Source organism: Salmo salar, chromosome ssa20, assembly GCF_905237065.1.
Source record: "Salmo salar chromosome ssa20, Ssal_v3.1, whole genome shotgun sequence".
In the NCBI taxonomy this organism is placed as follows: domain Eukaryota; kingdom Metazoa; phylum Chordata; class Actinopteri; order Salmoniformes; family Salmonidae; genus Salmo; species Salmo salar.
The window spans coordinates 87,437,582-87,452,870 of NC_059461.1; the positions used below are offsets into that span (position 1 = coordinate 87,437,582).

Consider the following 15,289-nt stretch of genomic DNA (forward strand, 5'->3'; position numbering starts at 1 on the left):
CTACAGTAGATGAAGTCTATTATAAATGAAGGCTACTACAGTAGATGAAGGCTATTATAAATGAAGGCTACTACAGTAGATGGTCTATTATAAATGAAGGCTACTACAGTAGATGAAGGCTATTATAAATGAAGGCTACTACAGTAGATGGTCTATTATAAATGAAGGCTACTACAGTAGATGGTCTATTATAAATGAAGGCTACTACAGTAGATGGTCTATTATAAATGAAGGCTACTACAGTAGATGGTCTATTATAAATGAAGGCTACTACAGTAGATGGTCTATTATAAATGAAGGCTACTACAGTAGATGGTCTATTATAAATGAAGGCTACTACAGTAGATGGTCTATTATAAATGAAGGCTACAGTAGATGGTCTATTATAAATGAAGGCTACTACAGTAGATGAAGGCTATTATAAATGAAGGCTACTACAGTAGATGAAGGCTACTACAGTAGATGAAGGCTACTACAGTAGATGGTCTATTATAAATGAAGGCTACTACAGTAGATGGTCTATTATAAATGAAGGCTACTACAGTAGATGGTCTATTATAAATGAAGGCTACTACAGTAGATGGTCTATTATAAATGAAGGCTACTACAGTAGATGGTCTATTATAAATGAAGGCTACTACAGTAGATGGTCTATTATAAATGAAGGCTACTACAGTAGATGAAGGCTACTACAGTAGATGAAGGCAACTACAGTAGATGGTCTATTATAAATGAAGGCTACTACAGTAGATGGTCTATTATAAATGAAGGCTACTACAGTAGATGAGTCTATTATAAATGAAGGCTACTACAGTAGATGAAGTCTATTATAAATGAAGGCTACTACAGTAGATGAAGTCTATTATAAATGAAGGCTACTACAGTAGATGGTCTATTATAAATGAAGGCTACTACAGTAGATGGTCTATTATAAATGAAGGCTACTACAGTAGATGGTCTATTATAAATGAAGGCTACTACAGTAGATGAAGTCTATTATAAATGAAGGCTACTACAGTAGATGAGTCTATTATAAATGAAGGCTACTACAGTAGATGAGGCTATTACATAGATGAAGGCTACTACAGTAGATGGTCTATTATAAATGAAGGCTACTACAGTAGATGGTCTATTATAAATGAAGGCTACTACAGTAGATGAGTCTATTATAAATGAAGGCTACTACAGTAGATGAAGGCTATTATAAATGAAGGCTACTACAGTAGATGGTCTATTATAAATGAAGGCTACTACAGTAGATGGTCTATTATAAATGAAGGCTACTACAGTAGATGGTCTATTATAAATGAAGGCTACTACAGTAGATGGTCTATTATAAATGAAGGCTACTACAGTAGATGAGTCTATTATAAATGAAGGCTACTACAGTAGATGAAGTCTATTATAAATGAAGGCTACTACAGTAGATGAAGGCTATTAAGTAAATGAAGGCTACTACAGTAGATGGTCTATTATAAATGAAGGCTACTACAGTAGATGGTCTATTATAAATGAAGGCTACTACAGTAGATGAAGGCTATTATAAATGAAGGCTACTACAGTAGATGAAGGCTATTATAAATGAAGGCTACTACAGTAGATGGTCTATTATAAATGAAGGCTACTACAGTAGATGAAGGCTATTATAAATGAAGGCTACTACAGTAGATGGTCTATTATAAATGAAGGCTACTACAGTAGATGGTCTATTATAAATGAAGGCTACTACAGTAGATGGTCTATTATAAATGAAGGCTACTACAGTAGATGGTCTATTATAAATGAAGGCTACTACAGTAGATGAAGGCTATTATAAATGAAGGCTACTACAGTAGATGAAGGCTATTATAAATGAAGGCTACTACAGTAGATGAAGGCTACTACATAGATGAAGGCTACTACAGTAGATGAAGGCTACTACAGTAGATGGTCTATTATAAATGAAGGCTACTACAGTAGATGGTCTATTATAAATGAAGGCTACTACAGTAGATGGTCTATTATAAATGAAGGCTACTACAGTAGATGGTCTATTATAAATGAAGGCTACTACAGTAGATGGTCTATTATAAATGAAGGCTACTACAGTAGATGAAGGCTATTATAAATGAAGGCTACTACAGTAGATGAAGGCTATTATAAATGAAGGCTACTACAGTAGATGAAGGCTACTACAGTAGATGAAGGCTACTACAGTAGATGGTCTATTATAAATGAAGGCTACTACAGTAGATGGTCTATTATAAATGAAGGCTACTACAGTAGATGAAGGCTATTATAAATGAAGGCTACTACAGTAGATGAAGGCTATTATAAATGAAGGCTACTACAGTAGATGGTCTATTATAAATGAAGGCTACTACAGTAGATGGTCTATTATAAATGAAGGCTACTACAGTAGATGGTCTATTATAAATGAAGGCTACTACAGTAGATGGTCTATTATAAATGAAGGCTACTACAGTAGATGGTCTATTATAAATGAAGGCTACTACAGTAGATGGTCTATTATAAATGAAGGCTACTACAGTAGATGAAGGCTATTATAAATGAAGGCTACTACAGTAGATGAAGGCTATTATAAATGAAGGCTACTACAGTAGATGAAGGCTACTACAGTAGATGAAGGCTACTACAGTAGATGAAGGCTACTACAGTAGATGGTCTATTATAAATGAAGGCTACTACAGTAGATGGTCTATTATAAATGAAGGCTACTACAGTAGATGGTCTATTATAAATGAAGGCTACTACAGCAGATGGTCTATTATAAATGAAGGCTACTACAGTAGATGGTCTATTATAAATGAAGGCTACTACAGTAGATGGTCTATTATAAATGAAGGCTACTACAGTAGATGAAGGCTATTATAAATGAAGGCTACTACAGTAGATGAAGGCTATTATAAATGATGGCTACTACAGTAGATGAAGGCTACTACAGTAGATGAAGGCTACTACAGTAGATGGTCTATTATAAATGAAGGCTACTACAGTAGATGGTCTATTATAAATGAAGGCTACTACAGTAGATGAAGTCTATTATAAATGAAGGCTACTACAGTAGATGAAGGCTATTATAAATGAAGGCTACTACAGTAGATGGTCTATTATAAATGAAGGCTACTACAGTAGATGAAGGCTATTATAAATGAAGGCTACTACAGTAGATGAAGTCTATTATAAATGAAGGCTACTACAGTAGATGGTCTATTATAAATGAAGGCTACTACAGTAGATGGTCTATTATAAATGAAGGCTACTACAGTAGATGGTCTATTATAAATGAAGGCTACTACAGTAGATGGTCTATTATAAATGAAGTCTACTACAGTAGATGGTCTATTATAAATGAAGGCTACAGTAGATGGTCTATTATAAATGAAGGCTATTATAAATGAAGGCTACTACAGTAGATGAAGGCTATTATAAATGAAGGCTACTACAGTAGATGAAGGCTACTACAGTAGATGAAGGCTACTACAGTAGATGGTCTATTATAAATGAAGGCTACTACAGTAGATGGTCTATTATAAATGAAGGCTACTACAGTAGATGGTCTATTATAGATGAAGGCTACAACAGTAGATGAAGTCTATTATAAATGAAGGCTACTACAGTAGATGAAGGCTACTACAGTAGATGAAGGCTACTACAGTAGATGGTCTATTATAAATGAAGGCTACTACAGTAGATGGTCTATTATAAATGAAGGCTACTACAGTAGATGGTCTATTATAAATGAAGGCTACTACAGTAGATGAAGGCTATTATAAATGAAGGCTACTACAGTAGATGGTCTATTATAAATGAAGGCTACTACAGTAGATGGTCTATTATAAATGAAGGCTACTACAGTAGATGGTCTATTATAAATGAAGGCTACTACAGTAGATGGTCTATTATAAATGTAGTCTACTACAGTAGATGGTCTATTATAAATGTAGTCTACTACAGTAGATGGTCTATTATAAATGAAGGCTATTATAAATTAAGGCTACTACAGTAGATGGTCTATTATAAATGAAGGCTACTACAGTAGATGGTCTATTATAAATGTAGTCTACTACAGTAGATGGTCTATTATAAATGTAGTCTACTACAGTAGATGGTCTATTATAAATGAAGGCTACTACAGTAGATGGTCTATTATAAAGGAAGGCTACTACAGTAGATGGTCTATTATAAATGAAGGCTACTACAGTAGATGGTCTATTATAGATGAAGGCTACTACAGTAGATGAAGGCTATTATAAATGAAGGCTACTACAGTAGATGGTCTATTATAAATGAAGGCTACTACAGTAGATGAAGGCTATTATAAACGAAGGCTACTACAGTAGATGAAGGCTATTATAAATGAAGGCTACTACAGTAGATGGTCTATTATAAATGAAGGCTACTACAGTAGATGGTCTATTATAAATGAAGGCTACTACAGTAGATGGTCTATTATAAATGAAGGCTAAAACAGTAGATGGTCTATTATAAATGTAGTCTACTACAGTAGATGGTCTATTATAAATGTAGTCTACTACAGTAGATGGTCTATTATAAATGAAGGCTACAGTAGATGGTCTATTATAAATGAAGGCTATTATAAATGAAGGCTACTACAGTAGATGGTCTATTATAAATGAAGGCTACTACAGTAGATGGTCTATTATAAATGTAGTCTACTACAGTAGATGGTCTATTATAAATGTAGTCTACTACAGTAGATGGTCTATTATAAATGAAGGCTACTACAGTAGATGGTCTATTATAAAGGAAGGCTACTACAGTAGATGGTCTATTATAAATGAAGGCTACTACAGTAGATGGTCTATTATAGATGAAGGCTACTACAGTAGATGAAGGCTATTATAAATGAAGGCTACTACAGTAGATGGTCTATTATAAATGAAGGCTACTACAGTAGATGAAGGCTATTATAAATGAAGGCTACTACAGTAGATGGTCTATTATAAATGAAGGCTACTACAGTAGATGAAGGCTATTATAAATGAAGGCTACTACAGTAGATGAAGGCTATTATAAATGAAGGCTACTACAGTAGATGAGTCTATTATAAATGAAGGCTACTACAGTAGATGGTCTATTATAAATGAAGGCTACTACAGTAGATGGTCTATTATAAATGAAGGCTACTACAGTAGATGGTCTATTATAAATGAAGGCTACTACAGTAGATGGTCTATTATAAATGAAGGCTACTACAGTAGATGAAGGCTACTACAGTAGATGAAGGCTACTACAGTAGATGAAGGCTACTACAGTAGATGAAGGCTACTACAGTAGATGGTCTATTATAAATGAAGGCTACTACAGTAGATGGTCTATTATAAATGAAGGCTACTACAGTAGATGGTCTATTATAAATGAAGGCTACTACAGCAGATGGTCTATTATAAATGAAGGCTACTACAGTAGATGGTCTATTATAAATGAAGGCTACTACAGTAGATGGTCTATTATAAATGAAGGCTACTACAGTAGATGAAGGCTATTATAAATGAAGGCTACTACAGTAGATGGTCTATTATAAATGAAGGCTACTACAGTAGATGAAGGCTATTATAAATGAAGGCTAATACAGTAGATGAAGGCTATTACAGTAGATGAAGGCTACTACAGTAGATGGTCTATTATAAATGAAGGCTACTACAGTAGATGGTCTATTATAAATGAAGTCTACTACAGTAGATGGTCTATTATAAATGAAGGACTACAGTAGATGGTCTATTATAAATGAAGGCTATTATAAATGAAGGCTACTACAGTAGATGAAGGCTATTATAAATGAAGGCTACTACAGTAGATGAAGGCTACTACAGTAGATGAAGGCTACTACAGTAGATGGTCTATTATAAATGAAGGCTACTACAGTAGATGGTCTATTATAAATGAAGGCTACTACAGTAGATGGTCTATTATAAATGAAGGCTACTACAGTAGATGGTCTATTATAAATGAAGGCTACTACAGTAGATGGTCTATTATAAATGTAGTCTACTACAGTAGATGGTCTATTATAAATGAAGGCTACAGTAGATGGTCTATTATAAATGAAGGCTATTATAAATGAAGGCTACTACAGTAGATGGTCTATTATAAATGAAGGCTACTACAGTAGATGAAGGCTATTATAAATGAAGGCTACTACAGTAGATGAAGGCTATTATAAATGAAGGCTACTACAGTAGATGAAGGCTATTATAAATGAAGGCTACTACAGTAGATGAAGGCTATTATAAATGAAGGCTACTACAGTAGATGAAGGCTACTACAGTAGATGAAGGCTACTACAGTAGATGGTCTATTATAAATGAAGGCTACTACAGTAGATGGTCTATTATAAATGAAGGCTACTACAGTAGATGGTCTATTATAAATGAAGGCTACTACAGTAGATGGTCTATTATAAATGAAGGCTACTACAGTAGATGGTCTATTATAAATGAAGGCTACTACAGTAGATGGTCTATTATAAATGAAGGCTACAGTAGATGGTCTATTATAAATGAAGGCTATTATAAATGAAGGCTACTACAGTAGATGAAGGCTATTATAAATGAAGGCTACTACAGTAGATGAAGGCTACTACAGTAGATGAAGGCTACTACAGTAGATGGTCTATTATAAATGAAGGCTACTACAGTAGATGGTCTATTATAAATGAAGGCTACTACAGTAGATGGTCTATTATAAATGAAGGCTACTACAGTAGATGGTCTATTATAAATGAAGGCTACTACAGTAGATGGTCTATTATAAATGAAGGCTACTACAGTAGATGGTCTATTATAAATGAAGGCTACTACAGTAGATGGTCTATTATAAATGAAGGCTACTACAGTAGATGGTCTATTATAAATGAAGGCTACTACAGTAGATGGTCTATTATAAATGAAGGCTACTACAGTAGATGGTCTATTATAAATGAAGGCTACTACAGTAGATGAAGGCTATTATAAATGAAGGCTACTACAGTAGATGAAGGCTACTACAGTAGATGAAGGCTACTACAGTAGATGGTCTATTATAAATGAAGGCTACTACAGTAGATGGTCTATTATAAATGAAGGCTACTACAGTAGATGAAGGCTATTATAAATGAAGGCTACTACAGTAGATGGTCTATTATAAATGAAGGCTACTACAGTAGATGGTCTATTATAAATGAAGGCTACTACAGTAGATGGTCTATTATAAATGAAGGCTACTACAGTAGATGAAGGCTATTATAAATGAAGGCTACTACAGTAGATGGTCTATTATAAATGAAGGCTACTACAGTAGATGGTCTATTATAAATGAAGGCTACTACAGTAGATGGTCTATTATAAATGAAGGCTACTACAGTAGATGGTCTATTATAAATGTAGTCTACTACAGTAGATGGTCTATTATAAATGAAGGCTATTATAAATGAAGGCTACTACAGTAGATGAAGGCTATTATAAATGACGGCTACTACAGTAGATGAAGGCTATTATAAATGAAGGCTACTACAGTAGATGAAGGCTACTACAGTAGATGAAGGCTACTACAGTAGATGGTCTATTATAAATGAAGGCTACTACAGTAGATGGTCTATTATAAATGAAGGCTACTACAGTAGATGGTCTATTATAGATGAAGGCTACTACAGTAGATGAAGGCTATTATAAATGAAGGCTACTACAGTAGATGAAGGCTAATACAGTAGATGAAGGCTACTACAGTAGATGGTCTATTATAAATGAAGGCTACTACAGTAGATGGTCTATTATAAATGAAGGCTACTACAGTAGATGGTCTATTATAAATGAAGGCTACTACAGTAGATGAAGGCTATTATAAATGAAGGCTACTACAGTAGATGGTCTATTATAAATGAAGGCTACTACAGTAGATGGTCTATTATAAATGAAGGCTACTACAGTAGATGGTCTATTATAAATGAAGTCTACTACAGTAGATGGTCTATTATAAATGAAGGCTACTACAGTAGATGGTCTATTATAAATGAAGGCTATTATAAATGAAGGCTACTACAGTAGATGGTCTATTATAAATGAAGGCTACTACAGTAGATGGTCTATTATAAATGTAGTCTACTACAGTAGATGGTCTATTATAAATGAAGGCTACTACAGTAGATGGTCTATTATAAATGAAGGCTACTACAGTAGATGGTCTATTATAAATGAAGGCTACTACAGTAGATGGTCTATTATAAATGAAGGCTACTACAGTAGATGAAGGCTATTATAAATGAAGGCTACTACAGTAGATGAGTCTATTATAAATGAAGGCTACTACAGTAGATGAGGCTATTATAAATGAAGGCTACTACAGTAGATGAAGGCTATTATAAATGAAGGCTACTACAGTAGATGGTCTATTATAAATGAAGGCTACTACAGTAGATGGTCTATTATAAATGAAGGCTACAACAGTAGATGGTCTATTATAAATGAAGGCTACTACAGTAGATGGTCTATTATAAATGAAGGCTACTACAGTAGATGGTCTATTATAAATGTAGTCTACTACAGTAGATGGTCTATTATAAATGAAGGCTACAGTAGATGGTCTATTATAAATGAAGGCTATTATAAATGAAGGCTACTACAGTAGATGGTCTATTATAAATGAAGGCTACTACAGTAGATGGTCTATTATAAATGAAGGCTACTACAGTAGATGGTCTATTATAAATGAAGGCTACTACAGTAGATGGTCTATTATAAATGAAGGCTACTACAGTAGATGGTCTATTATAAATGAAGGCTACTACAGTAGATGGTCTATTATAAATGAAGGCTACTACAGTAGATGGTCTATTATAGATGAAGGCTACTACAGTAGATGAGTCTATTATAAATGAAGGCTACTACAGTAGATGGTCTATTATAAATGAAGGCTACTACAGTAGATGAAGGCTATTATAAATGAAGGCTACTACAGTAGATAGGTCTATTATAAATGAAGGCTACTACAGTAGATGAAGGCTATTATAAATGAAGGCTACTACAGTAGATGGTCTATTATAAATGAAGGCTACTACAGTAGATGAAGTCAATTATAAATGAAGGCTACTACAGTAGATGGTCTATTATAAATGAAGTCTATTATAAATGAAGGCTACTACAGTAGATGAAGGCTATTATAAATGAAGGCTACTACAGTAGATGAAGGCTATTATAAATGAAGGCTACTACAGTAGATGAAGGCTATTATAAATGAAGGCTACTACAGTAGATGAAGGCTACTACAGTAGATGGTCTATTATAAATGAAGGCTACTACAGTAGATGGTCTATTATAAATGAAGGCTACTACAGTAGATGGTCTATTATAAATGAAGGCTACTACAGTAGATGGTCTATTATAAATGAAGGCTACTACAGTAGATGGTCTATTATAAATGAAGGCTACTACAGTAGATGGTCTATTATAAATGAAGGCTACTACAGTAGATGGTCTATTATAAATGAAGGCTACTACAGTAGATGGTCTATTATAAATGAGGACTACTACAGTAGATGAAGGCTATTTTAAATGAAGGCTACTACAGTAGATGAAGGCTACTACAGTAGATGAAGGCTACTACAGTAGATGGTCTATTATAAATGAAGGCTACTACAGTAGATGAAGTCTATTATAAATGAAGGCTACTACAGTAGATGAAGGCTATTATAAATGAAGGCTACTACAGTAGATGAAGGCTATATAATGGTCTATTATAAATGAAGGCTACTACAGTAGATGAAGGCTATTATAAATGAAGGCTACTACAGTAGATGAGGCTATTATAAATGAAGGCTACTACAGTAGATGGTCTATTATAAATGAAGGCTACTACAGTAGATGGTCTATTATAAATGAAGGCTACTACAGTAGATGGTCTATTATAAATGAAGGCTACTACAGTAGATGGTCTATTATAAATGAAGTCTACTACAGTAGATGGTCTATTATAAATGAAGGCTACTACAGTAGATGTTTTAATGAAGGCTATTATAAATGAAGGCTACTACAGTAGATGAAGGCTATACAGTAGATGGTCTATTATAAATGAAGGCTACTACAGTAGATGGTCTATTATAAATGAAGGCTACTACAGTAGATGGTCTATTATAAATGAAGGCTACTACAGTAGATGGTCTATTATAAATGAAGGCTACTACAGTAGATGGTCTATTATAAATGAAGGCTACTACAGTAGATGGTCTATTATAAATGAAGGCTACTACAGTAGATGGTCTATTATAAATGAAGGACTACTACAGTAGAATGAAGGCTATTATAAATGAAGGCTACTACAGTAGATGGTCTATTATAAATGAAGGCTACTACAGTAGATGAAGGCTATTAAGTAAATGAAGGCTACTACAGTAGATGAAGTCTATTATAAATGAAGGCTACTACAGTAGATGAAGGCTATTATAAATGAAGGCTACTACAGTAGATGAAGGCTACTAGTAAATGAAGGCAAAGAGAGGTCTATTATAAATGAAGGCTACTACAGTAGATGAAGGCTATTATAAATGAAGGCTACTACAGTAGATGGTCTATTATAAATGTAGTCTACTACAGTAGATGAAGGCTATTATAAATGAAGGCTACTACAGTAGATGGTCTATTATAAATGAAGGCTACTACAGTAGATGAAGGCTATTATAAATGAAGGCTACTACAGTAGATGGTCTATTATAAATGAAGGCTACTACAGTAGATGGTCTGAAGGCTATTATAAATGAAGGCTACTACAGTAGATGGTCTATTATAAATGAAGGCTACTACAGTAGATGGTCTATTATAAATGAAGGCTACTACAGTAGATGGTCTATTATAAATGAAGGCTACTACAGTAGATGGTCTATTATAAATGTAGTCTACTACAGTAGATGGTCTATTATAAATGAAGGCTACTACAGTAGATGGTCTATTATAAATGAAGGCTACTAAGTAGATATAAATGAAGGCTATTATAAATGAAGGCTACTACAGTAGATGAAGGCTATTATAAATGAAGGCTACTACAGTAGATGAAGGCTACTACAGTAGATGAAGGCTACTACAGTAGATGAAGGCTACTACAGTAGATGGTCTATTATAAATGAAGGCTACTACAGTAGATGGTCTATTATAAATGAAGGCTACTACAGTAGATGGTCTATTATAAATGAAGGCTACTACAGTAGATGAAGGCTATTATAAATGAAGGCTACTACAGTAGATGGTCTATTATAAATGAAGGCTACTACAGTAGATGAAGGCTATTATAAATGAAGGCTACTACAGTAGATGGTCTATTATAAATGAAGGCTACTACAGTAGATGGTCTATTATAAATGAAGGCTACTACAGTAGATGGTCTATTATAAATGAAGGCTACTACAGTAGGTGGTCTATTATAAATGTAGTCTACTACAGTAGATGGTCTATTATAAATGAAGGCTACTACAGTAGATGGTCTATTATAAATGAAGGAAATAGATGAAGCTATTATAAATGAAGGCTACTACAGTAGATGGTCTATTATAAATGAAGGCTACTACAGTAGATGGTCTATTATAAATGAAGTCTACTACAGTAGATGGTCTATTATAAATGAAGGCTACTACAGTAGATGGTCTATTATAAATGAAGGCTACTACAGTAGATGGTCTATTATAAATGAAGGCTACTACAGTAGATGGTCTATTATAAATGAAGGCTACTAAAGTAGATGGTCTATTATAAATGAAGTCTATTATAAATGAAGGCTACTACAGTAGATGAAGTCTATTATAAATGAAGGCTACTACAGTAGATGGTCTACTATAAATGAAGGCTACTACAGTAGATGGTCTATTATAAAGGAAGGCTACTACAGTAGATGGTCTATTATAAATGAAGGCTACTACAGTAGATGGTCTATTATAAATGAGGACTACTACAGTAGATGGTCTATTATAAATGAAGGCTACTACAGTAGATGGTCTATTATAAATGAAGGCTACTACAGTAGATGGTCTATTATAAATGAAGGCTACTACAGTAGATGGTCTATTATAAATGAAGGCTACTACAGTAGATGGTCTATTATAAATGAAGGCTACTACAGTAGATGGTCTATTATAAATGAAGGCTACTACAGTAGATGGTCTATTATAAATGAGGACTACTACAGTAGATGAAGGCTATTATAAATGAAGGCTACTACAGTAGATGAAGGCTACTACAGTAGATGGTCTATTATAAATGAAGGCTACTACAGTAGATGAAGGTCTATTATAAATGAAGGTAGGTCTATTATAAATGAAGGCTACTACAGTAGATGAAGTCTATTATAAATGAAGGCTACTACAGTAGATGGTCTATTATAAATGAGGGCTACTACAGTAGATGAAGGCTATTTTAAATGAAGGCTACTACAGTAGATGAAGGCTACTACAGTAGATGAAGTCTATTATAAATGAAGGCTACTACAGTAGATGAAGGCTATTATAAATGAAGTCTATTATAAATGAAGGCTACTACAGTAGATGAAGGCTATTATAAATGAAGGCTACTACAGTAGATGGTCTATTATAAATGAAGGCTACTACAGTAGATGAAGTCTATTATAAATGAAGGCTACTACAGTAGATGAAGGCTATTATAAATGAAGGCTACTACAGTAGATGGTCTATTATAAATGAAGGCTACTACAGTAGATGGTCTATTATAAATGAAGGCTACTACAGTAGATGGTCTATTATAAATGAAGGCTACTACAGTAGATGGTCTATTATAAATGAAGGCTACTACAGTAGATGAAGGCTATTATAAATGAAGGCTACTACAGTAGATGGGGGAGAGGAGAGGGGGAGAGAGGAGAGGGGAAGAGAGAGGAGGGGGAGAGAGAGGAGAGAGAGGAGGGGGGAGAGAGAGGAGAGAGGGGGAGAGAGGAGAGGGGAAGAGAGAGGAGGGGGGAGAGAGGAGGGGGGAGAGAGAGGAGAGAGGAGGGGGGAGAGAGAGGAGAGAGGGGGAGAGAGGGAGAGAGAAGAGAGAGGAGAGGGGGAGAGAGAGAGAGAGAGAGAGAGGGGGAGAGAGAAGAGAGAGAAGAGAGGGGAGAGAGGATCTGGGGAGAGAGGAGAGGGGGAAAGAGGAGAGGGGGAGAGAGAAGAGGGGGAGAGAGAAGAGGGGGAGAAAGAAGAGAGGGGAGAGAGAAGAGAGGGGGAGAGAGAAGAGAGGGGGAGGGAGAGGAGAGGGGGAGAGAGAAAGGACTAATAGTGTGAGAAGGAAAGTAATAGAAATAATAAACGCGTGAGAGAGTGATGAGAGAATGAAGGGGGAGGGAGAGAGGAAACAAGAGGCTGGTTTAGTGTAATCAAATCTTCAGTGTTACGTAAGAGACAAAGTCCTTCAGAGAGTGAGACAATCATAAACAGACAAGGTGTGTGTGTGTGTGTTTCTGCATGGTTATATACAGTACATTCAGACAGTATTCTGACCCCTTGACCTTTTCACACATTTTGTTGCCTTATTCTAAAATGTATTATATTGCTTGTTCCCCCTCATCAATCTACACACAATACCTCATAATGACAAAGCAATAACCATGTTTTTAGAATTGGTCACATCCCTGACAAAGGCCCTTGTCCCTCGATTGCTCAGTTTGGCCAAGCGGCCAGCTCTAGGAAGAGTCTTGGTGGTTCCAAACTTCTTCCATTTAAGAATGATGGGGCCACTGTGTTCTTGGGGACCTTCAATGCTGCAGAAATGTTTTGGTACCCTTCCCCAGATCTGTGCCTCGACAAAATCCTGTCTCGGAGCTCTACGGACAATTCCTTCATCACCATGGCTTGGTTTCTGTTCTGATATGCACTGTCAACTGGGAGAGCTTATATAGACAGGTGTGTGCCTTTCCAAATCATGTCCAATCAAATGAATTTACCACAGGTGTACTCCAATCAAGTTGTAGAAACATCTCTATTACGATCAATGGAAACAGAATGCAGCTGAGCTCAATTTCAAGGCTCATAGCAAAGGTTCTGAATGCTTACATAAGGTATCTGTTTTTTTATTTTTAATACAATTGCAAAGTGCTCAGTATGAGTGTCCAGTATATGAGTGTCCAGTATCAGTGTTAAATGAGCGTCCAGTATATGAGTGTCCAGTATATGAGTGTCCAGTATATGAGTGTTAGATGAGTGTCCAGTATATGAGTGTTAGATGAGTGTCCAGTATATGAGTGTGTTAGATGAGTGTCCAGTATACGAGTGTCCAGTATGAGTGTTAGATGAGTGTCCAGTATATGAGTGTTAGATGAGTGTCCAGTATATGAGTGTTAGATGAGTGTCCAGTATATGAGTGTGTTAGATGAGTGTCCAGTATACGAGTGTCCAGTATATGAGTGTTAGATGAGTGTCCAGTATATGAGTGTTAGATGAGTGTCCAGTATATGAGTGTGTTAGATGTGTGTCCAGTATACGAGTGTTAAATGAGTGTCCCATATATGAGTGTCCAGTATACGAGTGTTAAATGAGCGTCCCATATATGAGTGCCCAGTATGAGTGTTAGATGAGTGTCCAGTAGATGAGTGTCCTGTAATTGAGTGTTATATGAGTGTCCAGTATATGAGTGTGTTAGATGTGTGTCCAGTATACGAGTGTTCAGTATACGAGTGTCCAGTATCCAGTATATGAGTGTGTTAGATGTGTGTCCAGTGTATGATTGTCCAGCATATGAGTGTCCAGCATATGAGTGTGTTAGATGTGCGTCCAGTGTATGACTGTCCAGTATATGAGTGTCCAGCATATGAGTGTCCAGCATATGAGTGTCCAGCATATGAGTGTGTTAGATGTGCGTCCAGTGAACGACTGTCCAGTATATGAGTGTCCAGCATATGAGTATCCAGTATACGAGTGTCCAGTATCCAGTAAATGAGTGTGTTAGATGTGTGTCCAGCATATGAGTGTCCAGCATATGAGTGTGTTAGATGAGTGTCCAGTATATGAGTGTCCAGTATATGAGTGTGTTAGATGTGTATCCAGTGTATGAGTGTCCAGTGTATGAGTGTCCAGCGTATGAGTGTCCAGCATATGAGTGTGTTAGATGAGTGTCCAGTATATGAGTGTCCAGTATATGAGTGTGTTAGATGAGTGTCCAGTATATGAGTGTCCAGTATATGAGTGTGTTAGATGAGTGTCCAGTGTATGACTGTCCAGTGTATGAGTGTCCAGTGTATGAGTGTCCAGCGTATGAGTGTGTTAGATGTGCGTCCAGTGAACGACTGTCCAGTGTATGAGTGTCCAGTGTATGAGTGTCCA

The 15,289-nt window shown here is 35.6% G+C and overlaps 1 protein-coding gene across 4 annotated transcripts in view; it reads right to left on the reverse strand.

The window, feature by feature from the left end:
* Window positions 1-15,289, reverse strand: part of LOC106581464 (rho guanine nucleotide exchange factor 26) — a 141,702-nt gene that overhangs the window by 89,671 nt on the left and 36,742 nt on the right. The gene's annotated exons all lie outside the window — the stretch shown is intronic.